Below are 26,216 nucleotides of genomic sequence, written 5' to 3'. Positions count from 1 at the left end.
TATGGTGGCTGAAAGAGCTACACAAGAGGAAACTTTGGAAGAATATAAGTGGTCTTAGGAGCCAGAAATTGTCCCTGTAGAGTATCCCATTTGTGGTTAAGGTAAAGTAATAGTCTACTGAAGAGGCAGGCTGTCTGGAAATTTTCTTTTTGTAGCCAGAAAAAAGGGATACCTGAGTTGTTCCATGGTAAAGCTGAGAAGGAAATGTAAAGTCCAGGTACAACTGATATCAGCAGCTGGTAAAAAAAATATCAAAAAGATAGTGTTTTCAATTTAAAAACACAGTGACAAGAACAAAATACACTTACCCCAGCTCCTGAACTCGATTTATAAAAGTCTTCTCTCAAAAAAATTTGAATAAACATTAAAATTAACAGTTTACACTAAAAAAAAAATAAAACCTGCAGCCTTCCAACTAATTGAAACATGAAGTGACAGTCCAAGAAAATTAGATTTTCTAAGGTAAAACGGTCATAAAGTAAACTGTAGAAGTTTTTTTCCCTCATCTGTCCAAGAATAGAGAAACGCTAGCTGACAATCAATCCAAGAAAGCCTGTAAGATGAGCACTCTTCGAATAGCATTAAAGCTATGACATGGGAAATGCACTTAATGTTTGAAAGTTGATTGGCTGTTATATCCTCGGTAAGAAGCTATTGCAGCAGTAGTCAAATGATGAACATCTGAGTGAAGGAATACAAGAGATAGTCACTTCAAGGCAGGTGGAATACACTAATGGTTTGACTCCTTTCTCCTAGAGTCTTTAGAAAATGTCTGAGTAATTCTCTTTTGCAAGACCAAGAGCTTGCAAATTTGTCCATATTTGGATGACTGCTTCATACAGGCAGAAGTGGCAGTGGACATCAACTCCTCTGTGCACATGACCATGGCTTGCCTGTCAGACCTAGGGTTCACTATCAAATAGAAGTCCAACCTACAACAGTCTAGTGTTCCTAGGGGCTTTGTTGGATTTCAAGAGATAAATGACATTCCTACTCCATCTCCCAGACTCACTACTTCATAAAGTTAATTCAGGAGCAATATGTCACAGCCAGGTAGCTCTTGAGATCACAGGGATATATGACCTACTTTATCCTTATATAATACACTGACGAAAATGCAATGGTACTTGAAAAGTGTGCGGTGTCTGCACCAAGAAAGAACTGCTATGGTGGATAGATGCCTGCAAACTAAACAAAGGAGTCCCATTCACCTTATAGGCAGGGCACCATGTTATCACCACTGATGCCTCAGGCTTGGATTGGGGGCACATACAGATGGTTTGATAGTACAATGAAGGAGAAACAGCTTCTTAAAAAGGTATATTAATCTAAAGGAAATGATGGCAGTCTACAGAAGCCATGTGGCATTGAGGCAGAATTGGACATAGGCAGTCTGTTGGTAAGGACAGACAACACCACAGTTCTAAGGTGTGTCTGCAAGCAGTGGGATATCCATTTCTACCTCTTGTACTGTATGGTCATGCAAATTGGGAGATAGCACAGGAGGTAGAACTATACCTTCTGGCTCAATACCTCGCATGGGCAGACAATGACTTAGCAGAGGATTTAAACAGGTCAATAACTGACCCTCACAAACATGTTGAAGAAGTCTATCTTCATAAAACTCACAGACAAATGGAGTATGTCAAAAGTAGGCCTTTTGGCTTCAAAGAAAAACAGACAGATCAACAATTTTTGTTCGAGGACCCCAAACCACAGGGCATGGAAGAGAGATGTCTTATTCTTCCCACTGATAGATCTTTTTTTGTATGCCTTTCTTCCCATACACCTCATCCCCAGGGTACTCCTGAAGATCAGGAAGGATGGGACAAGGATGATCCTTATAGCACCTTTCTGGTCCCGACAGCATTAATTCCCTGTAGTATTCAGTATAGCCAAAGGAAAAGCATGGTTGCTCCCGTTGGAGTTGAATCTCCTAATACAGCACAAAAGGACTGTACTTCCCAACTTGACAACACTCAGTCTGATGGGATGGATGGTATGATTCTCATTCCTCTACACCACTTTTTGACAAGGAAATCTTACTCATCATCAGACAGACAAGGAGCCCCAGCACCAGGAAGTCCTACATCTCAAAATTGAAAGGATTTTCTCACTGGTGCCAGTCCAAGGGGCAGCAACATTTACAACCAAGTATCCCTGTTGTTTTATTTTACCTTGTGGATTTTTTCTCCAAGGGACTTTCTTATTCCTCTATCAAAATACATACCTCATATATCTCCAGCTGCCAACCTGTGCAGCCCCTCTATTTTCCCATTCCATGGTGAAATACTTTATCAATGGTATCATTCACTTTAGACCTCCTAGGAGGGTCCCAGCTTCTTTTGATCCTGCAGCCTCTTTAGACATCAAATTTCCCACCTGGAAATCTGCCCTCTTAGTGGCACTCACATCAAAAGAGATTGTGTCTAGATCTAGAGATGTCATTTACTCAGCCCTCATTAGGCCAGTCATTGAATATAATGCCTCCTTTGGCATTTATCTGTCCAGACACATGCAACAACTGGAAGTCCCACAGATATTTCTTACTAAATGGATACAAGACCTAAACAGCATGTCTTACATGGACCAACTCAAAGTCCTGTTGGTTTACTTGGTATCCTACAGACTGCTAAGAGGTGACCTGTGCCTGGCATACATGGCATCATCCAATCCATTACTGATGGATTTACTGCACATCAGCAAGTCAAATGGCATCAGAAATTATCGGTCCAGGGATCTAAACTTCTCCTATAACATTAACAGAACATTTTGGAAGGACAGGTATATCTCACAGAGGCTTCTGCTGCTATGGAACAGACTCCCTATCCACATAAAACAAAGTTTATTGCTGTCCATTTTCAATTACAATGTAGATCTATAGATGAGAAACAGAAAATTTACCTCAGGACTGTCCTGTGTACTACAGATGGTCAGAGGCAGCTCTTAAATGCTTTATCCCATGCATGGGTCCCCTCAAATTATCTATGTTTATTGTCATTAGGGCTAATATATAATTATCGATTATGGGATGGGTAAGGCCAATTTATAACTAAATGGGATAAGTGAGTAAAAAAAAGTGAAATTGGCTAGGCTTAAATTGGCTCGCAAGATGGATTTTTGCAGTTCAGGTGCTCATGTGTAAAGAACCCATTCTCAGGTTTCACAAGGAGTCTTCCTGAGAACCATCTCCACCTTTATGCTTCATGTAGTCAGGGAAGTTTCTCTTAACCAGTAATATTCCCTGATCCCCAGAACAAAAGAGAACAAACCTTCACTCCCTAGAAGTGCACAGATAGCTTAGGTTCTATATGCACAGGACTAAGAGATTCAGGAAACCTGAACAACTATTTGTAGCCTTTGCAACTAACAAACAAGAGAAAGCCATCTGCAAACAAACAGCTTTTAAATGGATTTCTAATTGTATTGCTTTTTGTTACAAGCACCATGACGAGAGTGCCTGAGCACATCATGGTACATTCTGCCAGAATGACTGCAATCACCACTGCCTTTCTTGGGGGGGGGGGTCTATCCATTCCATTCTGGAGGCACCCACCTGGTCTTTGGTATACACTTTCTCCAAGCATTACATTCTGTAGTCTGCTTTTAGGGATACAGCTGGTTTTGCCTCAGCAGTCCTACAAAAACTTCTCTCCCAGCCATAGGATTCTCTCTGCCAACCCAACTCTTTCTGTAGTTTTAGGAGTCCTTCCAAGTGTTATTACTGCAACAGAGAAACATGATGAACATAGTACAGTTGTGTATACTTACCATAAATGTAGATGTTCAAGTGTCTTCACTGTTACAGTAACCATTCTCTCCCACCATTTCCTCGGTACCTTGCTATGAGGTGGGTACCATCTCCTTCTATCTTAGGTTTCCTCCTCTGCATCCAGTTGATTCCTTGTAGGTCTCTGTGATCTTGCCCAACTGGGGAGAGTATGGGCATGTCTTGCTGTGTGCCAGGGCATGGAGGCTGGGGCACTAGCCAGGGGAGCGAAAAGACATGAGGAAATAGCACTGTCTGATGACCCTTCATCCACTGACATCTTAACCTCTGTAGAGGAGGGTGTTTGCCAGGAATAGGGAAGGAGAAAAATCTCTACAATACTACTTGGGCTGGCCAAGGGCTTCCATGACATGAAATCCCAAGTGTTATTACAGAATAACAGAAAGTGATTTTTGAAGCAGGTTGGAAAAATAACCTTAACTTATGTTCAGACAAGAAGCTTCCCATTCTCCTTGGAATGGAATCTGTCTGAGCCAGAGAGTCTTGCCTGGTTGAAAATATAGGGCAAGAAGCCATGGCCTGCAGGGCCTGGTTGGGATGATGATGATAAAATCCTAGAAGTCTTAGCCAGAGAATTATTTCTACTATTGATTGCTCTGGCTCTCCCAAGCATCTCTTTTCCTTTTCATTTTCTATCTTGTTTTTCTTTGGATGGGCCACCTTTCAGCAAGCTCTTCAAAACAAGTTTGTTGTAGTAACCTAAGAGTCCTTGCACCAAAAATTTTGTAAACACTGCAATCTGAGCCAAGAAAAACAACCCAAGACACATGACACAATGTCTGTGAGGATCTGGAGGCATTAACTTGAGGCAACTACTGATGCCAGAGGCCTTGCCCCTTCAGTACTCATCTATAAAACACCAAATTCATCAGAAGTCAACAAAAAAGCATTATATCTGTATGATATAACTTAGATCAGAAAGAAGTACAGTTATGTCTGCTTAACATAAATGTAGATGTTTGTGTATCTTCACTGTTGCATGTTTCTGTCAAGCCATGCTCAACTCATCTACGACAACTTGTCGATGGCCTTTGTCAAGGTCCAACTTCAGTTCAATGTATTCTCAGTCTGCATTGTTTTTAGGAGACACAAGAACAGATCCAAGTCCCCATTATTTTAGTTCCTAACCTGGGTCTTGTTCTAGTACCCAGAGTATCTGAACTGGTAGGTGAACATATGTCAATGTTCCCAGCACCCATGGATTTACCATCCTCTGTGTTTATCTTCTGTATGGAGATGTTGATCTTGATAGTGTTGGTGCAGACCCCTAGTAGGTCCGATAATATTGTCAGTGATGGCTTGGTGTCAGTGTCTGCCCTGACACTTACGTGATTGTTAATACTGAAGCTTTCAGCCATCAAATCTTTTGGTACTGAAGCCTGTTTCAGTGTGCTCTGGCAGTCAGTGCTGACAGTTTTCCCATTTTGGTGTCAGCACAGACTTTCAGTGCCAATAATTTCAACTTTGGGCACCTTGGTGAGTCATACTGTATTGAGAGGATCAGTAACAAGTTAACAGCTGGAACAGGCACCAACTCCACCAGTTCTGCCTCTGTACACTACCAGTTAGGCCTTCTGGATGATTATCTGTCTAGTCCCTTGGGCATTTAGAAGGAGAAACATCGAGGGGACATATCCACGCTGAGTTAACTTCTCCACATGGACAACTCTCCACTAAGTCTTCCAGCTGTGATAAACATTTCTGTAGTGTTTTCTGCCTAAAATAGTGTAGCTAGTAGCTGTAATAGTTTCCCAACCTCGCTCCCTGTTGGTGTCTTATTCTTATACTTGGTGGATTTGCAGTTGCCCACCCGTACTGTAAATTTGATCTAGGACAATCCTCACAGTCTAGTGCCATTAGCTCATTCTACCTAATACAGAGATAACATTTGAGAAGGCCAACCCACTTAGGTTCTTAACCTTGAACTATCTTCTATTCATCCTTTCTCCCTTTCCACTTTACTAAAAAATAAAAACTTTGATAGAATCTCCTTGTGTTCTGACTGCATGTGCTTTTCAGCTGATAAGTATATTTTTATATTTTTGGCACTTTTTAACTGTTCAGAGTTGAATGAAACAATAACTGAATTCAGTTCAGAATACAGTTTGAATAAATTGCACTTATTTACACTGTATTTGCTATAATATTGCTATGCACTCAAGTGTGCTAGCTTGCACTGCACTTGAATTGTTTTTAGTACTGTTTTATCTGCTTTTCTATAAAAAAAATCTAAGCTTGTTTCCTGCCTTTCCTGTAACTAGTCTAGTCCAGGTACAGATTTGCTGTATCCAGGACTGTTTGTAAGCTTCTGAGCCCCCTAAGCCTTTCTGTGTTAGAGAGAAGCCTTCTAGATTATCATTTGGAGTGGTAAGTGCTAGGTAGCCTATCTACCACAAGAGGAGTGGTTTCTGGCCCAGAAATTGTAGTTTATTTGCTGTTTGGACAGTTTTTCCATCTCTTTCAACTTTCTGGTTTAAAAGCCCGCATTTGCACTTGTTTCCCACCTTTCCTGTAACTAGTCTAGTCCAGATACAGATTTGCTGTATCCAGAACTGTTTGTAAGCTTCTGAGCAGTGCCAAAGTCTGCACTTCAAATTTTCCCTTAGATCTGTTAGTTCTCTCCTCTCCTGCACATTTACTAACTTAATTAGTCTAGCACTTTACCAGACTTCTTGTAGCAATTATTGTAGCACACAAGTGCTACCAGCACTAAACGTTCTACAAGGAAACAGCTCCAGTACTTATTATTAATGCCCACCCCTCCAGGCATGTCTAAAGGTCAGTTCTCTGTGCTTTCTCCTATTAACCTGGTCAACTTGGGCATCCTGAGGCAATGTACCATCTGCCTCATGCACACTGACAACCCTCTCCTCTTACCTCCCAAAACTCAGATTTGTGAGAGATGCACTTATATATCCAAATTGGAAGCCATGCACTCTCCAGTCAAGACTGGAACAGGTGGTCAAGAGGAGAAGGTCAACACTTGCACCACACCACATGGAACACACAGCCCTCCAGAACACACACCAGCACTGCCTTCACATAAGAAAACACAAACCACACACCCACCTTTGATGAGGCTCTCAATAAAAATCTACCCAAACAGCAGAGACCTCCAAGGCAGAAAGGCCCTCAACCACAACACAACACTAATCACGAGACACATAACTCTCCTAAACAGTGTGCCACTCAACCACAGCCCTAAGGCAAAACAGCATGCCCAACACAGTAGTCATAGGTGACTCGCTAGTGAGGCACACTGATGTCCCACTCACTAGGTTGAATAAGGAGACAGTAACAGTCACAGCTTGAATGAACAACCAACTTTATTAACCACAAGTAAAAAATGTTGATTGCTTTCTTCCCAGGGACTTCATCAGAACAAATTCAAGAAACCAAACCCAGCCTTTTATACTAGCACACTAATTACACAATAAGTACCAATTAATCAATAATTACTCTAGCTAAATTGATTTTACAGACAACCCTTTTGAAAAAGTATAAAATAAGACATACAATGAATACATTTCCATATTCATTAAGGATGTGCACACCTCCAGACTGGTAGCCCAACATAATGCATCAGAGATACTTCAGGTGCAGCTAACATTGGGTAAGACAGTGATTCAGGTCATAGCCTGCTATAGGTCCCCAACCATGTCCCAAGACTGACACTCCATGTTCTTAAGCACCCTGGAGAATATTAGGGTCCAACTTAACACTCTCATACTGGGCAACTTCAACTACCCCTAAATTACTCATGTACAAATACACTTGCCCAGCGTTTCCTGGAATTCATTAATTCCAATGCCCCGGACCAGCTCATTCTTACCACCACTAGAGGTAGCAACATCCTTGACCTGGTCATTACTAACATGGGCAACCATTGCTCTACACCAATAGTCAATTCCTCCCTGGTTAGATCTGACCACAAACTAATCACCTTGGAAATCCACATCCCTCCCACCCCGCAAAGGTAACCACCGTGAAGAACTTCTCCAAAGCTAACTTTGGGCTTCTAAAAACAGATGTGGCTAACTTCACGGCAACCATGCAAATGGAGAATAGTTGCATGACTGCCTAATCATACACCAATGCACTGTACGAACATGTACACAAATGTATGGATCTCGCCATACCCACTAGAACAAAGACACTCTCCAAAAAAAACAAGCCAATCTGGTAGTCTCTTACCATAAATAAACTCTACAACAGAAAGAAGAAACTAATGCGGAATAAGGTGAAGTCCCAAGACTGGAAAAACTCCCTTATCAGCCTCAACAAAAAGTTGAGATCCCTCATCAAATCATCTAAAGCTAGCTATGAAAACAGAATTGCAGCAGATAGTAAAGACAACCACAAGGCCTTCTATAGTTATGCAAAGAATCTCCACAGCAATACCCAGATTTGCTCTGAGCTACTGCACAGTGGCACCTCCTATACCGAGCCAACAGATATTGCCAATATAGGTTAGGTTCATACTAGGCTATCTGCCCTGGGGCAATTACAAGCCTAGCCCGATTTTGTTTGGCTTACGCCACCCCTTGATTTGAGTATACTGTGCCCTTTTTAATTATTAGTTTACTGTGCCTCTGTCTAATAGTGACATGGAAGTAATCCCTGGGACAAACCTACAATCCCCCATCCACTCATCAAGATTCTTCTTGAAGAGATTCAGTGAGGTGCTCTGCCTAACATGAATTGGAATTCTATTCCAGAGCGAAGAGAGCCTCTGGGTTATGAATCTGTCCCTCCAGCAAGTTCAGATTCAGTGCCAACTTTATCCCCCCAAAAAGACCAATTGCAATACTAGTAGATTGCCAGGCACCCAGTATTACTGCTGCACAGTTTAAAAAAGCACTGTCTAAGGCCAGGAATACAGCTTCTATGGGACCTGACAGTGTCCCTGGCTGTGTTCTACATGAACTATAGAGTGAACTGGCACCTCACCAGTGTGCCCTGTTCAATCACAGCCTCACCTCAGGCTTTGTCCCTACCAAATGGTGCACTGCTACAGTCATCTCTCTCCACAAAGAAGGAGTGAATACAGACCCTGGGGACTATCACCACATTAGCCTGACAATTCTGATATGCAAAGCTATGAAACACATCATTATGGACCTAATAAACAAGGATATAGGGAATCATCAAACTCTGGATCCTACACCAGTTTGGTTTTGTGAAGTGTAGATGATGCCTGCTCAACCTGGTCGACTTCTTTGAGTCAGTCACCAGAACTGTGGATGAAGGCAAGGTGGTTCATACAGCCTACCTTGATCTGGCCAAGGCCTTTGATACCATTCCCCACTCAGGAATCATAGAAAAACTCACTAAGCTAGGTGTCAACCCCTATATCACTAGGTGGGTTGCAAACTGGCTCACAGATAGAACCCACAGTGTGAAAGTAGCTGACTCCAAGTCAGACTGCCAACTAGTCACGATTGGAATCCCACAGGCTTCGGTCCTGGGTCCTCTCCTGTTTGGTATCTACTTCTCTGAAGTCCAGGCCAACATGAAGGGACTCTGGCTGATAAAGTTCGCAGACGATTGCAAGTTGGAAGCTATTATTAACTCCCCAAGTGTTGTTGACATCCTACAGAATGGCCTCACTGAGACCAACGACTGGTGTCAGAACCATGGCCTTAAGCTCAATGCCAAAAAATGTGTCGTCATCCCCTTTGGGAAAAACCCGGGTCCCATGAATTACCACATTGATAGTAGTCCACTAAACACAGAAGGCATTATAAGAGATCTGGGAACGCAGGTTGACAGCAGCCTCTCTTTTGATCACCACATTGCCACTGTGGTCAGAAAGTCCTTCTGTGTGGCACATCTCATTACTAAGGGTTTTGCATCCAGGAAGAAATAGGTCATTGTCTCCCTGTATTCTTCCCTCATTAGGCCAGTCATCGAGTACAATCCCCCATTTGGCATGTACCTCACTAGACACCTGCAACAACAGGAGAGGCCGCAAAAGTACCGCACAAAGAGGATCCTAGGCCTTAAACACTTGTCCTGTATGGACAGACTGAAAAACTCTAACTATTCTCTGTCTCATATCGCCTTCTTAGAGGTGATCTCTGACTTACAAAGCCATGTCTGACCCAGCTCTGTTAGAAATGCTACATCTAAAGAAATCCCAATCCCTCCACACCACATGCTCCAGAGACCTCAACCTCATTACCACAATCAACAGAACGTACTGGAGAGACAGGTTCATAACCCAGAGACTGCCCATGCTATGGAATAGACTTCCCATACATGTCAAGCAGAGCACCTCACTGGCCCTCTTTAAGAGGAATCTTGATGACTGGATGGGAAATAGAAAATTCACCCCAGGGATCACTCCAGTGGCTCTACTCAACAGAGGTACTGGGAACCAAGGTTGGGTGGCACGATGCCAGGGTAATCCTATGGGATAGACTTGCAGAGCCATTAGCCTAGTACACACCTATGAATCTATGCATGACGGAAGCACATTCACTCCTCTTTGAAAACCCTTCCCTGGACATGGTTCTGAAAGAAGAGGAGGCTTCCCCAGTACCTTCCAGTAGACCCTATGTATAATGAGATCTTGGAGTATGCCACGAAAGGTATCATGGCCCATATATCCCCACCTCCCCAGAGAAAGAGATGCTACATGAAACACAGATCCTCATGCCCAGCAACATGAGTGGATCCTTCCTGATAAGTTTATTGATATGGTTTGAACCAAGGTTTGGAGGGAGCCAGAACTTGAGAAGCCCATACCTAGGATAGCCAAGTGGAGTAAGGGGCCACTTGTATATTCTATCGTGGTGTCAGCAGCCACCAAATGAGAAGCTCCACAGGATGCCCAGGCTATTCATCTCCCAGAGACTGTAGAATGATGACTAGGTTAAGAAAGTGAGTCTATGCATCCAGTATGTTTTCCATCAGGGGATGAATTACTTGGTGCCTACTGCATGTTTTCAAAGAGAACTAGCTGATAAGACCTAGAGACATCATATTTATTTGAAAACCATTTGGGTGGTAGCCATAAATTCTATTTAATTGTTTTCCTTCCACATCCTTCATAATGCACTTAAGGGAGTAGTTCATTCTGCAGGATCAGGCATTACAATGAGATGCCATGTGTAGATGTGTTAACTGGCTTTTCAGAACACTTCAAGGCAGTTTTTACGAATGCCGCCTTTCAAGGATTTTTTTATTTGTATAAAAAGTAAAAGAAAGCTGCAACAGTGTGGGCAGGAGGGCAAGATTCTCATAGTTTTTGTTCCTCAAAGGTCACTTCAGAGAAATCAAGAGTTAATATTTGGTTTGAAAAGGCCCAACTACAGCAGCATTTTGATGGAAATTCCTGAGGTAGTGGAAACTTCTCTAATGGCTGCAAGTTAACCATACAGGCAGAAGCAGACTGCACCAGCAAGAGTTCTGTGGTCCCTTTCCCAGAATTAGACAGTATGGTCCCTGAGCAATTGACAGACTGTCCCACTCTGGTGGCAGTCTTGGATTTCTCTGTCTGCATCCACTTTTATGACAGGCCATTATGCAGGATGTTTGTATCAGGCAGATTATAGTTAGTGGCTGTACAATTCCAATTTTCCAAACTACCCATAATAATGCTTATTGTTCCAACCCCAACTGAGAAATGTGGCTCAGCAGAGGTTGCAAAACCTTCTGTTCAAAACAGATATTCAAGATGTCCCATCAGATCAGAGATTATCTTGGTTTTACTTAAGATTTGTACTTGTGCCCAAAAAGGCTCAGGATCTCAGACTGATTCTAAACCTCAACTGTTTGAAACGGTACATAAAGAAAGAAAGAAAGAAATCAACTAGATAGTCATGGTCCAATCCATCATGTCTTGCTTGCAAGCATGACATTGGATGTGCTTTTTAGATCTTCAGAATGCCTACCTTCACATCAAGATAGCCAAAGTATTTAGGAGAATGTACAACATATATCACTGTTACAGCATTCCAAAGCTAAGGCTGTCTTCCATGAGTTCCAACTGTCAGGAGCTTGAACAGAGCTTCATAAAAGTACATTTGAAGTGTAAAAACTTGAGGTTTTTTGCCACCAAAGAGAGCACTCCATTATTAGACCCTGTGAAGCTCAGTCAGCTGGCGATCTTCAGGCCTGGGTTGATAAATCCATGTTGGACAAAGTCTTCTACTAACTTATTTTATGAAGAAAACTTAGTTTTTCTGTGAAATGATTTGTGTTTAGTTAGGAAACTGAATGTGTTCGACTTGTCATTGCATTTCTATGAGAGCTTTTATGCAGAGATATACATGTGTATATATATATATATATATATATATATATATATATATATGTGTGTGTGTGTGTGTGTGTGTGTGTGTGTATGTGTCAACTTTCTGTGAGGAATTTTTGCTTTTGACTGAAATTTTACTTAAACTGTAAAACTTTGTGTATTTAAGCCAGGGCACTGATTGTTCGGGATTGTTAGTGGTTTACTTATCTTGGTCTCTGAACCACTTGTTTTCTACCTACACTTTACTGACTTGTCCAGGCTCCATTTTCTACTTTTTGAAGTCTCTTCCTTGGCTCACCTATGGAGTAACCTCCACTGTCTGCAGTAGTACCTTCCCCTGCACATAAAAAGAAGAAAGCTATTAAAGAGTCTTTGAGTGTCAGGCTGACTTCCATTCTGCCTCATGGGTGACTCTGCTGTGGCCATTCCTTGTTCCTCAGACCAACCATCTTTTCCGCAGTCCTTCTGGTGTAGTTTTTTTTGGCCACCAAAGTCCAGGAAATAGCCATGTCCTCTGCAGCTTTACAGATGTCCTTTGTGAGCAATGGAGAGTCACTATTGATGGTGTCAGGTAAAGGGGCAGGTGAAGGGTCTTCTCTCGGATAGAAACGCAGTTGGAAGCTGGGTCCAGAGTAATTAATATGTCAGTCTGTCTTCATGAAGAGTGTGCTTAGTGAGAAAAAACTAGCAGGCTTCTGTTTCTATTTCTATAGACGGCAGATTTACTGGGATTTTCCAAGAACGTGTGCATGCTTTTTCTTTGCCTTCTCATTTTTCGGGTAAGAAAAAGAAGAGTTCCTTTTTCTGACAAACAGGTATTGCAGGGTGATGGTTGTATTTCAAGAACTTTTCAGTTTGAGTCTGAGGAAGGTTTTATCATCAGATTTCTCTGCTGCAGCGATTTATTTCATTGATTCTTTATATAAGATGATTTTTTTCTAAGGGATCAGGATGAGGTTCCTGTGGAACAAAAATGTATTGTGATTTGTTACAGTCTGAGATGCCCAAAGCTGCAGCTCTACCTCCTCCTGCCTTACCTCTTAGAGAGGGTTTTCCTTACTGCTTCTAGCTTACCTGATGATCAATCTCCAGCCCCCAAGAAGTTTGACAAGATATACAACATACCCCAGACACTCAAGTACCTGATGTCTAATCCTAAGCAGACCCAGCAGTTATTTCTCAATTGACATCTGCTTCTAGTAGACAGGTTACAGCTATTAAACCAATCCCCCTGACAATGATAGGAAAGAAAATGTACTTGGCTATTACATTAACTTTCAGAATTTTAAACTGCCAAGCATGTATGTTAATTTGTTAACTCCAAATGAGCTCTGAAGGTTTGCATTCTAATTTCCAGTTACTGCATCCTGAGCTTTTTTGACAAAATCAAATTATGTCCTCACATTTCAAACAAATGTTCATATCCCTGAAGCCATAAAATAAAAAAACAATATCAGTGGCACAGTAGGTAGTACACAACAGCTTTTGGTGTACAAGGCTGTGGATTCTATTCCCATACCGGGTTTACGGATTGCCGAAACTGCAGTGCAGCACAGGGGAATGTTGTATTCCTGAGTGTGTCATCCTTCAGATACGGTTAAACCAACGTCACATCTGCTTGAGTTGGTGATAGCACAGGTGGATGTAACAGATCCCAAAGTGCCTATCTAAAAGAGTAGGGGATGTTCTCCAAAGCCCTGGCCAAATGTCCTCTAGAAGTAGTATAAATGCCACCTCAACTCTTCCCTGAAAAGGAGACCACTAGCCTAGTGGGACTAACCAAATCAACAAAAGAATGGATAGCTAGCTAGATAGATAAAAGTTATGAAAGAAATGTAAATGACAATGCTCAGCATAACCAAATCATTACAGTGGTACTGTTCATTATATTCTAGGTCTTAAAATGGATTTCCTAAGTCATAATAAACACAGTAATTATTCATTTTGTAATATTTTGTAAACAACTTATAATATCTCAGTAACCACTCAAGCTACATGCTGTCAGCAGCATGTTCATCCATATATGAGCTTCCCTGTGAGGCTACACCGTTCTGTCTGTGTTATTTGGTTGTTTAAATATTTAGAAAAATATGAAAATTATGGAAATATAAGTAAATAGTATATGCATAACAAGTAATTTTTTGCAGCATGTAAGAGAAGTTAAATATCAGTACATCTGTGTTGCCTTTAAGATTAAATCTTTCATTAGTTTGTATATAGCATTGTTTTAGATTATTTTATTTATTTATTCTTTTTAGAATTGTTAATGCAAATGTAAACAGGGTACATCAGGCTATATCAGACACACAGGAGCATCAGTAGGATGCAACTACAAAAGCACCTGAAGTTCTCAGTAGTCCGTAATGAGTTAAAGCTTTTGTTATCTTTTGAGAATATACAGACATTAATGGCGGGCTTTCCTTCTTCTGAGGTAAAGAATTCATAAAACTGTTCTGTGACAGCTGTTTCTCATCTGATTAAGCATATTTACAGTGTGCTTATGATGTTGATTCTTCCTCTAGAGCTGCTGCTTCTGGTCAGTTTTGAAGAGAATTCCTTGGCTTTGTTCTAAACATCTTCCTGATGATAAATCTGATGTTTTAAATTCTCCTTTAGATAAAAAACATGTTAGGCCCTTCTGTGGCTGAGGTGCTGTGATGAAAGGGGGAAACTGACTCAAGGAGTAACTCAGATTTTTCATTTGTCTTTTTTCACACTAAATATTAATTTCCCTCTTCCTCAGCTCCCTTTTCCAGTAAGCATTTTAAGTAACAAGGAACCAGAAATTGGGGTTTTAAGGAGCAATGGAAAGTAGACTAAAAAACAAAAAGGTAAAGCCCCTAAAAGTCGAGAACAGTCCTCCTAGTCTGCATGAGTAGCGGCCTGTTTAGGTGTACCGCACCCAACCCTGGCAACTTTTTCATGTCTTTTAAGACTTCATCTTCCCTTGTGGCATCCGATTATTTGGGTTCTGAATGTAATCCAGTAGGGGTACACTTCACAGTGGGAATCCCTCCCTTCTTGACAGGGAATTCCCTCTTGTCCAGACAACCAGGTCTCTCTTTCCTCCTATTTTGCAGCAATTGCTGTTGGTGGGTCATAGAACCTATGCCTCAAAATGTCATAAGCAAAAGTTTACGTATTCAAAATTTTTTCTAGTTTTCAAAATGGAAATTGTGGGAACAATACATGTAGAAAAATGTTTTAGAGGAGGAAAGAGGTTTCAGAGAAGAAAGGAATCTATACAATTTATGTAATGTTGCTTTGATTATATTGTATAAAACAATATATGTGATGTATAATGATTATAAATTTGAACTTGTTAATATGGTTTGATTACTTCTATGTAAATGTAAGTTTGCCTGTGTCACAAGTGATAATTCAATAAAGTTTATATATTTTTTCATAAATAAATATATTTATAGTTTCCAGAACAGAAGGATCCTGGAGGTCTGTACTGGATCTTTCTTTTTTAAACCTTTTTGTCAAGATTCCAAAATTCAATATGTTATATCTTCAGTCTCTTGTATCTCTGCCCCCCCCCCCCCCCCCAGCTTTCATTGTAATTCTGTAATTCTGGGTCTAAAGGATGGCTATCATCAATTCTATATTGCCATACATTTCGGGGAGTTCTTACAAAATGCCTAGTTTCAGTCATTGATTACTGCAGACTTCAAGGCATTCACATTTTTTCCATCTTTGGACAGTTATCTTATCTTTGTAGACTCTTTGTCCAGCTGTAATGAGCTTTTAGCAGTTGATCAGGAACTTCTACTTAGCCTGGACTTCAAATCAACTTTCAGAAGCCTTCTCTCAACCTTTCAAACAGAATGATTTTTCCTGGGATGCTTGCTGGACTCTGCCTTGGCACGAGCCTTTCTACCTCCATACAAAGTAGACATGTTTCAATACTTCCTCCCCTTGGCAGAATACAAATGAAGAAAATATAATGGTATCTCAGATCAGTCTGGACTGAACTTCCACACCCTTTCTCCTTTCAGATTCCAGTCCTAGGATTTGTAGAGGCAGATTGGATGGTGGGTAAACCAGGCAGCTTGCAATCCTGGTCTTCCATTCTCCCATCCAACCTCCCAGCCATTTACCACTGATGTCTCAGATCTGGTATGGGTAGTAGTTTCAAAAGGTTCTGTGGAAGCACATAAATATAAACAGATGTTGGATGTTATCAGTCCTTTGAAAGATGAATAAACTCTGGTCCCCAGGAACTTATGCAGATGCACACAGGCAACACCTTGGTGATGTGGTACACAAATAAACAGGATACCAGATCTTACCCTGTTTGCAGACTTCCTATTATATCCTGGCAGGTAGCAACTCAGCTCAGTTTAACTCTTCAGGCTTCATACTTTCCATCAGAGCAAAGCATCATTACAGATGAGCTCAGCAGGAGAAGGGCAGACTCCCAAAAAATGAAACCTTTATCCTGGGGTCTTCTAAGATGAACTGATCTGACTGTAGGGGACACCTCAAGCAGATTTGTTTGCCTCCCTTCAGTATAGACAACTTAAGAAATTCTGCTTCAGGACTCCAACAGTCATGGAAGATGTTTTCTCATTCCCATGGAAGGGAATGTTCTTGTATGCTTTTCTACCTTTCCCATCGATATCTAGGGATCTAGTAAAGGTTTTGAAGGTCTCTCAAAAATTGTGCTGATGACTTCCTTTTGGCCAAGCCAACAGTGGTTTTCTCTTCTTTTCAATTTCACTAAGGACAATTACCACTAGCTTCCCCATAAACTGGATTTACTCACACACAAGACGAGAGTTTGATACACCTCAGTCTAGAAACTTTTCAATTAACTGCCTGGATGATAAAACTTTGATAGCTTTTAAGAATCTTTTATTCTGACTATGTATAGCAGGTACTAAAGGGAGCAAGAAAACCTGCTACTAGAAAAATCATGTATGGGTAAGTAGAAAAGATGTTTTACGTGGTGCCAGTCAAAGAGCCAAGATCCTCTTAACACCTGACTGCCTTTGGTCCTTGATTATTGGTATGAATTACTGTCCAGTGATCTTTCATATTACTCTCGAGACAAATTTGACAGCCATTTCTGCTTGTCTGGCCTTGTCACTCCTTTTCTAAGAATGCCCAAGTTAGGCAGTTTTTAACAGGGGTGTTACATACTTGTACACCAAGGAAGCAGGTGGCTCTTCCTTGATATATGAACATTGTGCTTGAGAAGCTTTACTCAGTTACGATTTGAACTGGTTCATGAGGCTGAATTGATGTTCTTGACATGAAGGACTGTTTTCTCATTGCTAGGAGAGTATCTGAATTACAAGCTGTTATAGTGAGTCAACCATACTTGTTTTCCACAGGGACAGGGTTTCTTTCAGACCAAACCCTATACCTTTATGTCAAAAACTGGTCTCAAGAGTTTACATTAAGCGATACTATTAATCTCCCAGTTTTCTTTCCTGAACCTAAGAACAAAGGAGAAAGGATCCTTCACACTCTAGTTGTCAAATGGTGTCTCAGATGCTACCCTGACAAAACCGGAATCTTTGGGAAAGCTGATTAGCTGTTTGTATCCTATAAAGATAAGAGGAAAGAGCAACCAGTTTCAAAACAAACCATTTCCAGGTGGTTATCTCATGCTATTGCCTTTTGTTATATTCACCATAATAAGCCGCTTCCAAGTAGGGTTACAGCCCATTCTACAAGAACTTTGATTTCTACTGTAGCTTTCTGGAAAGAGTGGACTTTAGAAGTATTCTAGAGGCAGTGATATGGCCCTCTATACACACTTTTATAAATGACTACAAACTGGGTTCCTTTTCCAGGCCAGAACAGGCTTTGCTAGACCATTATCCAGAAGATCCTGGAGTACTGGTTTATTGGCCTCCTCCCTTTTTCTTCCCTAAGCTATGGTAATTTACCTGTATGCCTTACTCTACTGCAACAGTGACCTAGTTTGAATGTAGTACAGTTTAAGTAAAACTTACCAAAACGTAGATGTTCTAATAGATCATTGTCGCAGTAGCCTCCTGTCCCACCAGCTCCCATTTTTGTTGATAATTATTTGGGGTTGCCAGGGTGTGGATTACTCCATTCCTTTTTTTGTCTACAGTTGCTGTTTGGTTTGTTTCCTAGCACTGTCTTCAGATTGCCTTCCTCCTGCACACAAAAATGGTCTGAAGCATTTTGCCCTCCAACTGTACTTTTATGTAGCTGTGCTTGAGGGCCTGACAGTTGGAGTCTGAGTAAGGCACCCTTGGCTTTGTAAAGCTAACAGGTTGCAGTGGGGTGAGGACTCATGTAGTTTAGGCTACTGCAACATTGAAATGTTAGAACATCTATTGTTATTGTTACAGTGACTTAGAACATCTATTATTGTTATGGTAAGTTTTACTTACAGAAAAAGAAGTTATGTACTCACCATAACATTCCATGTTTGTAGTCCATCTCGCCCTTCATTCTTACATATGGGTTCAGAGCCGATCCCCTGCTCTGACTAGGCCAATTACAAAGCTCAAAGTCTCTTAGTTGGCTTGAGGCAAGGTAGGTACCCCATAGTGCACTAGTAAGAATCCCCAGATCTTGTTTGCTGCTAAATACAGAGATATAGAAAAGGTTATCTAGAAAGAACAACAACAATGAAAGGTCTCCACCCTACCAAAGGCAATACTATCCTGTCTCCAGATCCTTCCAGGATGGGGGTAGGTGGGTGGGTTCGTAAGAATGAAGGGCGAGATGGACTACAAACATGGACCATTATGGTGAGTACATAACTTCTTTATGTTCTGTAGTCCTATCTCGCCTTCATTCTTACATATGGGACAGCGTCTCTAGCACCTTTTTCTCTGGTGGCTCACTGGAATATACTCCTGAGTACCGTGGAACCAAAGGAGGCTGTACCCCTGGAGGTCAAATCCAATTTATAATGAGTAACAAATGTATGAGGGGTAGCCCAAGTTGCTGCTGCACAAATACTGTCAATTGGAACCCTGGCTTGAAAGGCAGCAGATGTGGACAGGGATCTTGTGGAATGAGCCTTAGTTTTAAACGGAAGGTTCTTTCCATTGGAGGAGAAGATAAAGGAAATACAGTTGGAAATCCAATTAGATAGAATCACTTTAAAGACTAGCAGACCTATTCTAGTTTCAGAAAAGGGCACGAACAATTGGTCTGATTTTCTACGTTCCTTAGTTCTATGTAGGTAGAACTGTAACTGTCTGTGAACATCAAGTTGATGAAATTTATATTCTGCACTGTTTGAATGATTAGGAAAAAAATACAGGCAGTTCGATAGTTTGGTTCAAATTAGTCTGAGAGCAAACTTTAGGGATGAAGGAAGGATTTGTACAAAGGGGAACTCTGTCTTTATGAAAAATCAAATAAGGAGGTTTGATTGACAGTGCTTGCAACTCTGATACCCATCTAGCGGATGTGATAGCTACTAGAAACAAGGTCTTCCAAGACAGAAACTTTAATTCACATGAATGTGCGGGTTCAAAAGGCGGGGAAGTTAGTTTGGACAGAACGAAATTTAGATCCCAAGGAGGTACAGGTTCCTGAAAAGGAGGTCTCAGCAAGGTAGTGCCTTTAAGGAACATTTTACATAATCTGTGGGCCATCAGATTAGACTCATGTTGTCCCAAATGAAAGTTTGATATCGCTGCCAATTGAACTCTAATTGTAGCAGCAGCTGATCCCTGATGGAAAAGTTCAGTTAGGAATTCTAGGTTTAGGTTTGTGGGAAGATGTAAGGATATGAGTTACAGCAGGTGAAAAATCATAAAGCCTGACTAGGGATGGAAGTGGAGCAGCCACACTGTCAAGTTGAGGTTATGGAGCCAGGGGTGAAGGGAGCCTGACATGTGTGTCAAGAGGTCTGGAACTGGGTCCAGAGTCCATGGATCGTCTAGGAGATGAGGCCCGAGGAAGGGGAACGAAATCTGACGAGGCCAGTAAGGAGTGATCAGAATCATTTTGCTTCCCAAGAACTTTGCTTTCTCAATTACTTTTGATATGAGTGGAAATGGGGGAAATGCATAAAGGAGTCCCAGAAGCCAATCGTGAACAAGTGCGTCTCTCGGTGGATCCCCCGGAGGAGGAATAAGGGAGAAGTAGCTACTGCATTTGGCGCTGATCAGGCTGGCAAAAAGATCGCAGCAAGGATGTCCCCATTTGCAGAAAATCTGTTCCGCTACTTTCTGATTCAGAGACCACTCGTGAAGCATCAATATTGCCCTGCTGAGCTTGTCGGCTATCATGTTGGTTGTCCCCGGGATATGCGTTGCTATTAGAAAGCTCTGGGAAGATATCACCCACTGCCAAACACGAAGAGCCTCTCAACAAAGGGGGTAAGATCTGGTTCCTCCTTGCTTGTTTAGATACCATACCACTAACATATTGTCCGATTGGATTGCTATCGTCCCTAAGGGAAGAAAGTTGTGAAGTGCTTACAATGCTAAAAGCACTGCTCTCATCTCTAGGACATTGATATGCAGGTGAGCCTCGTGATCTTGCCATGTGCTTGGACAGTCCTGCCTAGATAATGCCCCCCCCCCACACACACACACACAATCTGGGAGGCATCCGTGGTCACAGTAACAATGGGTTAGCAAGGGAGGAAGGGTGTTCCTGTCATCAGCTGATCAGACTGAATCCACTAACGATGGTCCTTTTTGCAAGACTCCATTATGAGAATATGATGAGATAGAGGCAGTTGTTGAAGAGACCACTAGGAAAAAAGTAGTCATTGAAGAATTCGCATATGCAATATGGCTAGTGGAACTAGATTTATGATAGAGGCCATGATCCCTAAGAGTTTCAGTACTGTCTTTGCCTTGACTTTTTGTAGAGGAAGTAAGCTGTAAATCTGTTGTCTGAGGTTTTGAATTCTGTCTGCAGGGAGACAAGCCATAGACTGTGTCTATTTCTGCACCTATAAAAGTCACAAATTGAGAGGGCAACAAGGCAGACTTTTCCCAATTTATCACAATTCCCAGCTGGGTACAGAGCTGAATGGTTGAATCCCTGGCTTGTAGGAGTAGGTGCCTGGTGGTGGCGGTCAGGAGCCAGTCATCCAGGTACGGAAACACTTGGAATCCACAATGTCTCAGGTGAGCTGTCACTACCGCCATGCATTTGGTGAACAGCCTGGGAGCTGTGGTGAGACCAAAGAGCAGAGCACGAAATTGGTAATGACTGGTTCCCAGCCAGAAGCGTAGATGACTCCTCGATGCTCTGTCCATTTTTATGTGGTAGTATGCATCTTGGAGGTCTATGGAGCACATCCAATTGTCGTTCCCTAACAGAGGGAGTATAGATTGCAGTGTTACCATTCAGAACTTGGCCTTCTTTATGGATTAATTTAGTTTGCTGAGGTCCAAAATGGGCCTCCAGTCCCCTGTTCGTTTTGGCACTAAAATGAATCTGGAGTAAGTTCCGAACCCTGTCTGGTCTGAGGGGACGGTTTGGATGACTCTCTTTGAAAGCAACTTTTGAATTTCTATAGTTGCTTGATCCCTGTGATTGGGTGGAACATCTGAGATCTTCTTGGGGGTGTGGGGTGGAAGAAAGAAGGGTATGGAGTATCCTCTGGTGAGTATTCTTTGTATCCACTTGTCTTGGGTGATGTTGAGCCAGGCTTCTGGATACAAAGATAAGTGACCCCAGACTGGCTCCAGAGAAGTGTAGCCAAGCACCACATCAGGAGCGCTGATAGGGACAGCCTCGAAAGGAATCGCGGCCACTCTGGTTTTGTGGACCTCCCCCCTGCCTCTAGGGCAACATCTACCATTAGCTCCTCCTCTGCCTCTGAAGGAGGAATCACCTTGTGCATCTGGGAAAAATCTCTGGGACTTCTTGAGCCACACATTTTTCTGCCTGCCTCTCTGACCCTTGGGATATGGTCTAGAAGGGACGGTAAAATGTACTCCCACTGCAGAGAGAGTTTTCCCTTCCTGTTCACACCTGGTGAGTGTATCTTTTACCTTTGGTCCAAACAGAGAAGAACCATCGAAGGGGGCATTGGTAAAGGTAGATTTGAAGGGCTACGCAAAATTATATAAGCGCATCCAGGAGTATCTCCTAAGGGAAACTCCTGAACCCGCTGCCCTACTCACTCCGTCGGCTGCATAGGAGATTAGCCTCATGGAGAAGTTCATGATGGAGTTTAAGGTAGGCAACTGAGCAGTAACCTTCTCAGAGACTCCTTCAGCAGATGTACCTTGGAAGAGTATCTCCTAACGGCGATCTCTCTGAAGCCTAGTAAAATGTGTGAGATAGTTCAGCGATCTGAGAGTAAAAGCCACCTTCTCAAAGACTCCTTCAGCTGATGTACCTTGGAAGAGTATCTCCTAGCGGCGATCTCTCTGAAGCCTAGTAAAATGTGTGAGATAGTTCAGCGATCTGAGAGTAAAAGCCACTGAAGTGAAGATATGCTTCCCGTATCTATCCATCGTTTGAGACTCCTTGTTCGGTGGATGGACAGATGAAGTCTCCGCTAGTTCCTTCTTAGTGGCTGCCGCCACCACCATGGCATCTACAGGCACACCCTTGGTCAAGAACTCTTTCTCTTTAGGGGCCAAGAGAAATTTGTTGGGTCTCCTGGGGACTGGTTCCATGACATCAGGAGTTTCCCACACCTTTCGACTAACTAGGTCCCGGAGTTCATCAAAAGGTGGAGACACCCAAGAGGCTGAAGGTTGAGACCCGAAAGCCTTCAGGTACACTGACTCCTCATCAGAAGGAGTGACAGTGGGCCAGCCATCTCTCTGCTTCAGGATCTCTAAGATGTCTACAAAGGTGACATCATCAGAGGATGACCTGGGGGACCCTTCTGACTCCTCGAGGTCAGTGTCTGAGGTGATGGACTCATCCGGGCAGTCTACATGCTTCCTCTTGCATGTCCTCTTCCAAGGGGGCTCCTCAGAAGGGTATACTGGGGAGGTCTCAGAAGACTGGGGGCCACCCAACAGGGGCTCCTGAGGCTGTGGGTCTCTGCTGTCAAGGGAGAGAGAGGGGGCTGAGACAGAGGTTGGTGCTTGAGGGGGAAGAGTAACGGTACCCTTGTGCAGAGCAGATGACTGGGACAGCAAGCTCCTCATCATCTTGAATGCAGATCTCTCCAGCTCCAAAGACAGCCTCAGTTCTGAGGAAACTGAGGTAGCCCTCGGCTCCAAAGTGATCAGCTCCGAGATGGATGTAGGGTCCGAGCTCAACCTAGCCAACGCACCGAGAGGTAGACTCGGCACTGAAGAGGTTTGGGTCCAAGCATTCCTGTCAGGGCCGACTGGTGAGCTTCAGCTCGTAGACACTAAGGATGGTGCCAAAGGTGTCAGAGCGGAACTCGGCTCTGAGACAGTCACAAGGAGAGCTGGAACTGAAGTTTCCACAACAAGTGGCACCGAAATCTCTGGCTCTGAAGGACCAACACAGCTCGGAGGAGGAACCACAACAGGGAGTATGGTCTTAGATGGCTCCGGAACCAATTGTGTCAGAGCCAACAACAATTTGGGAAAAGCAGATGACTTCAAAAGTCTAAGCACTACTCTCTCTACATCCTCTTCCTAAAGGCTCTTGGAGGATCTGGATGACAGAGTAGGCGACCTAGATCTCTGTAAAATGGGAGATCGGAAAGTTGAGGAGACCAGCAATAGTTCTCTGGACTGGCTCTGATGGCAATTTCTCAGTAGTCAGCTCCGAAAGACTTGGGGCTGACACTGCAGTGTCAACATCGATGACCTTGACTGGCTCCGAGGACAGTGGAGCTGAAGAGGTAGAAGGCTTATCCAAGTTTAAAGTTTTCTGAGGAGGTTCAGACAAAATATTTGGTGCTGGAGAATGTCTCTTGGCTGACTTGACCTTCTCTTTCTTTGATGAGTGAGACATAGAGGATGAAGAAGTGCTGGCTAAGTCCTCCTCGAAGGAAGGCTTAAGGAGACCTTTCAGTATTAACTTGTTCTTTCTTTCCTGGAGAACTCTGGAGCTGAAGGAGTGATAGAACAAGTTTCCTGTAGATGAATGGCTCTGAGGCAGCAAACACAATTACTGTGCCCATCAGTAATCGACATTTTTTGGGAGCACTTTTTAAAACCTGAAAATTTATGATCTTTGGATTCCTTCGACATGACTACAAAAGGAAGATCTATGAAACAGAAGAGAGGACAAGGTCCTCTAACTTAAACAGGCCTCGCCCTTTTACGAAACTACACACAAAATACTATGAGGACTATGTCCTCTAACTTAAACAGGCCTAGCCCCGCTAAACTAACACACATGCACAGAGGAGAAAAACAACAGAGGACTAGGTCCTCTTCCTCAACAGGGCTAGGCCCGTTTAAGTTAAAGAGTCAAAAATTTAAACAGAGGACTAGGTCCGCTAACTTAAACGGACCTAGCTGTGGAAACAGGAAAGATGCTAAGTCAGAAACAACAGAAATAGTAAATCTTAAACAGTCACTAATAGAAAACGACACTGCACACAATATACTATTAAAATCTAGACAAAAACAAGGTCCTAAGCCAAACATGGACCTACGGTAATAGGAACTATGTTAAAACTAGCACACAGAAGGATACCACACAGGAAACAAAAAATGGGCCTAAAACAGCCAACAAGTTCTCAACACTAACTACGTAAATTTAGCAAAAACACACTATTATTAATTACCTATGAAAAACAATTACTAAGACTAAGTAAACTAAGCTATCTTATGTGAAGAAGTATCAATAAAAGTATAATAATAATGAAAAATATGCAACTTAGCCACGGCCAAGCAAGAAGCACTTCTGAACTCGTAGACGTGGCAAACGAGATCTGGGGATTCTTACTAGTGCACTATGGGATACCTACCTTGCCACGAGCCAGCTAAGAGATGTTGAGCTTTGTAATCGGCCAGGTCGGAGCTGAGGATCAGCCCCGAACCCATATGTAAGAATGAAGGCGAGATAGGACTACAGAACATCTATACTTTTTTGCGCCTTCAGGTGTAAGCCATTCATTTTCAGTTCAGAGTCCTTTGATCTTACCACAGCCCCCAGGTGTTTACCAAGTGAATGGCTTCATTTACTGCCCACATGTGACTGTTGGGGAAAAATATCTTCCATATTTAGATGATCTGGCTCATCACTTCTCCCATGAAAGTTTAATGTTAGCAAGAGAATACTTACTGCAGCTCTGCCTATCCATGGGGAACTCTAAATTTTTCAAACTCTCAAATTGAACCTTCCAAAAATCTGATCTTCATCTAGTGTCAATTAGCTACCATTCCACAAATGGCTATTTTACTGGAGTACAGAGTATCACCCATAGTCCAAGCCTTGGAAAATTTGTGCCACAAACTAAAAGTAGAACTATCCATGGTTCTCAAGTTCTTGGCCTGATGACAGGCAAATCCAAAGTACTTCACAAGGCTAGATTCCACGTGAGAATACTTCAGTGGATACTACAAATAGAATGGTGTTAAACAATAGAACTCGTGACAAAAATTGTAAGGCTTTCAAAGTCATGTCTGAAGCATCTCTTTGGTGGACACATCCAAAAGACCTCACTGCAGGATGTCCTTTTAATCAGCCCCTACCAGTACCCACTCTAACCACAAAAGTGTCCTCTCTGAGTGGGGGCTTTACTTAAAGGATCTCTATGGGCAAAAACTGAAACAAAAAAAAACTTATTTTATTTTTTACTGAGATACTCTATAAAATATCCGCCAGCAAAAGAGTAAGTAATTATTGCTAAAATCATTTTTGAGAGGTAACTTTGAATGCCCTCATGAGGGCAGACCTCCTGATAACATTTTGTTTCATTGAAAAGCTGAATATACATACATACAAATATATCAAGCAAAGGCATTAAAGCCCTTCTAGCCTGTTAATATACCAAAACACTTATTTCCATAATAAGTGTCCAGGCTGTTCTTAAAAATATCTAAACTAGTAACTTGCTTTAATGTGATTTGGTAGTCTGTCCCATACGTTAGCTGCTCTCCCAGAGAACCAACTAATACACTGCTCATTCCTATAGAATCTTCTACATAGGTTGTCTAATGATTCTCTACTACTTTTTAATAACCCCAAACATTCCAAGAGGTAGTTATCTCTAAATCCAAATAAGATCTCCTTTTAGATATCTATAAGAGACACGGTACAAGTTTGGATATTTTAGTCTTTCATAATAACTTAAATTTTCAA

This window comes from Protopterus annectens, chromosome 8.part0 (assembly GCF_019279795.1).
Source record: "Protopterus annectens isolate FY-2018-M chromosome 8.part0, PAN1.0, whole genome shotgun sequence".
Taxonomy (NCBI): domain Eukaryota; kingdom Metazoa; phylum Chordata; order Ceratodontiformes; family Protopteridae; genus Protopterus; species Protopterus annectens.
The sequence above is the reverse complement of the archived record's forward strand: the minus strand, read 5'-3'. Positions refer to the sequence as shown.